The sequence below is a fragment of the Calliopsis andreniformis genome, chromosome 5 (genome assembly GCF_051401765.1).
Source record: "Calliopsis andreniformis isolate RMS-2024a chromosome 5, iyCalAndr_principal, whole genome shotgun sequence".
In the NCBI taxonomy this organism is placed as follows: domain Eukaryota; kingdom Metazoa; phylum Arthropoda; class Insecta; order Hymenoptera; family Andrenidae; genus Calliopsis; species Calliopsis andreniformis.
The window spans coordinates 24,640,846-24,644,614 of NC_135066.1; the positions used below are offsets into that span (position 1 = coordinate 24,640,846).

Here is a 3,769-nt window from a genome sequence, read left to right on the forward strand (position 1 = left end):
GAAGCGTTATAGGTAATTAAAGTAATCAAGTATAAACTGAGAAATAATATTTTATTAAAAATAAAAAATAAAAAATAAAAAAATTCGCCTTATTCGTCGGGAGTAGTTAATTATCTGAAACATGTAGAAAATATTATATAAGTTTTTAATTTATTAATATATAGAATTATTAAGAAATCGTATTGTAATATTCATACTAACCAAATAAATAATCTAGTGATACATCATTCCACTCCCATAACTCCTCGTTGTACAGCCGGCGGTGGTGGCGCTCCTGTCGGCGCCTTATGAACATTAAGTTTATAAGCTGTAAACAAACGCAAAGATACAGAAAATTAATAAAAAATTAAATGAAATAAATATTTAATTAAATCAATGGCTTATGAGCTGAAAGGAATACAGGAAAATTAATTGTGTAAATTTATGGTGCATGTCCACTTGAAAGAGTAAAAACTATCGCGAGTTGCTACTGACAGTACTTTCAGATAGTGGCATTGCACTGAGAGTAATTGAAAAGAAATTGTCTGAGAGTACTCCCGAGAGTAGTTCGATATAGCTTAATTAAAGTATAATTAAAATGAAAAATACTACTTACAATATCTAACGCCGCTGACTTTAATCGTGGAATATTCTCCATTTTATTGTTTCTATTCGTAATATTCTGTATAGTTTCAGAACTGTGGCAGTATCTCTCATGCTATATATAACCATCCCCACTAACTTTGTCCTCACTAGATCATGAATCTTATCATTCACATACATGACAAGATCATTATCATTCACAGAGGCAATGTAGCGATGAGTTATATGATATATGTATATTCAGGAACCAGAACCGCATTCCTAATCAGAATTGCGTCGTATTAATATTATACTAAAAGTAATAGACCAATCTACATTGATCTATGATTGAAGCGTATCGAATCAAAATCGAATCACATTGAACCATGATCAATCCATATCGAACCATAATTGAACTGTAATTGAACAATGATCGATCTAATCATATCATCAAACTATCATTGTACCACAATTGAACCATGATTGTACCACATCGACCCACAACTGAATCATAGTTGAACCACATCAAACCCTGATTGAACTATATACCAAATCGCAATTAAATCACATCATGCAATGATTTATTAAGGTTACATACTTCAAATTTTTATTAATTAACAATCGAATTATATCTAACAGTAATTAAATTGTTATATTAAAAGTAATTAAATCAGTATTGCTATTATCTTAATGTAAATGGGTAAGGGGAAAGAAGAAGGACGAACATATCTTTTGATAAAATGAATATGTATATATTATGCAATTCTCTTAAACATTTAAAATTAACAATTGAATAGCTTAAAATACAAGTTTTTGATCTTATTTATTAGTTCCTTTTGCGTACAATATTTGTTAATAGATTGTATTCGATTACACGATCATATAGAATAAGACAATAAGCTGTAGTATTTGCTGGAATATTTTCACTACAATCAAATTCTATGCGCACAACCACAGTGCTGTTCTTGATTGAATCATTTTGATGCGAACAATGTTGAAACGCTTGTCTACTGCTGCATCCATAATATGACTTACAAGGGAAGTTTGGGAAGTGTTAATCGACGATTTTAATGAAACTTTGTACACTCATTCTATGTTCCTACCTAAGAATTTTTCCGTCCAAAGTAGCTGCTAATACACACTTTTAAGGGAGAAACTACCCCTTTAATTCAAATCGCCCTTTTCCTTTCGATGCTTATAGCTCGCAAAGTATAAGCGCTATAAAAAAATGTTTTATACAAAAGTTTTACTGTTTTTCAAGACCTATAAAATGGCTTTACAAAATTTTGAAAAAACGAATTGTTTATAAAAATTCAACCCCCCCCCCCCCCCCCCCCGCATTTTTCTAACAGAAAATGTTTTTATGATTCCGCGGTGGCCGCCTCGCAGCCGCGGCGCGAACCATGTCCGCCTGAGATGGCCTCGAGTGGGGAGTTCGCGGCCTCCCTCTTAAGGTCGCTTCCCATTGCTATAAGTTCGGCTATAAGCTATAAGTTAAGAGCGCATTCGCCGTCCACTTGAAAGTGTCAACTCTACGAGCAGGAGGGTCTGAAGTACCCAGCGAGCCTGCATCGTGATCTGCTTAATCACCAAACGAGTTCGGCAGACCCAAAGCGACCATGCACCTATGCTCGCCTAGTGGAAATGTCTTTTCGAACAAAATTCGCCGAGCACGCACAATTTATGACCGAACGAGCCCGTTACAGCAATGAGAAGCGACCTTTACTTGTTACACCATTTCTTGCATACAAAAAGGCTGCATCATTTCTGCGTAGTGTAGTATTCGCCGTTATTGGTACGGTGAATTGAAGTAAATATTCAATTATTACATTTTTTATTCTGATTTTCGGGTGTTGTCGTTATCGTTGTTTGTTACAATGCCCTGACAACAATAAGAAACCTTATTTTCTGACCTTTGAATGCTACCGGTAATGCAATATATTTTTTGTATAGATATGACTCGTGTATGGAATGGCACCACTTGTATTGCAGTTGGCAGCTCTGGATGAACGAGAAAGAATTAAAAGGGGAGAAAAAATAGCAATATCAGTTAACACATTGAGTACGGATCACGTGAATTTTCGTACATAGCAATCCGAATGTGGGGGCCGGCTTATGATAATTCTCGTTTTAATGTTTTTTTTATTTAATCGACAACTCAAAGAATTAGAAATAGATTTTCTTGTTACGTTATTAGAGTAACGAAGTTTCACGTATTCTCGTAACAAATGAGAAAAAAATGTGCGGGCCCTGGAAGCGCGTTAAGCAAGCAGAGTGCTGTACGCAATGTGTTAATTTTACCCATGATTTTTTATAATTTTTATTTATTTCAAAATTAAAGAACATACAATCAGGGAGTGACAGTAGTGTAGTAATTCGATCTCACCGTCTACAATAACGAAATAGGATTCCACAATACAATCCGACATTATATTCTGTTAATTTATTCATGTATTTATTGTACGTAATTTTCACAGTAATGATACTCTTCGTAAACATGTTTAAAGCAGAAGTATTTTTTACACCAAGCACAACGAAAAGTTTCAATTTCTCCGCATATGTGACACCTATGAATTTCGATATCTTGTTTCCCGAAACAATAATCAACTGGATTCTCGTAACGATCTGGGCGATTTTCGAGGTATCCACTTTTAAACCATGAATGTTTAAACATATTATGAAATCTAGGCGAAGACAGCTAATTATGAGTAAGAGATTGTAATTTTATAATGTTATTTCTCTGGTGCAAATTGACGTCGTAATTACGCAATATTATGTGACCAGATAAAGTTTTTACGAAATTCTTCCAAATTCGAAAACCAAGGACATCTAAAGGTTGTAGCTGCCCTGTTGTCTTTTTTGGTATTGTAAGAATAATTACTTTCTTACCATGAGGTACAAGCTGTTGCGCGTGATTTGGGCAATGTCCACTCCAAGAATCCAAAGGTCAGAAAATAAGGTTTGTTATTATTGTCGGGGCATTGTAACGAACAACGATAACGACAACACCCGAAAATCAGAATAAAAAATGTAATAATTGAATATTTACTTCAATTCACCGTACCAATAACGTCGAATATTACACTACGCAGAAATGATGCAGCGTTTCTGTATACAAGAAATGGATTAATTGTATATTGCTATTGTTTAAAATACATTTAAATTTCGAAGCATTGTTTCGTCCGCGAGAATCGCAGTACGTTAACGT

At 34.3% G+C, this 3,769-nt stretch overlaps 1 pseudogene; it reads right to left on the reverse strand.

The window, feature by feature from the left end:
* Positions 1 to 2,911: 2,911 nt before the first annotated feature.
* On the reverse strand, positions 2,912 to 3,508 carry LOC143179690 (uncharacterized; annotated as a pseudogene).
* Positions 3,509 to 3,769: the final 261 nt, after the last annotated feature.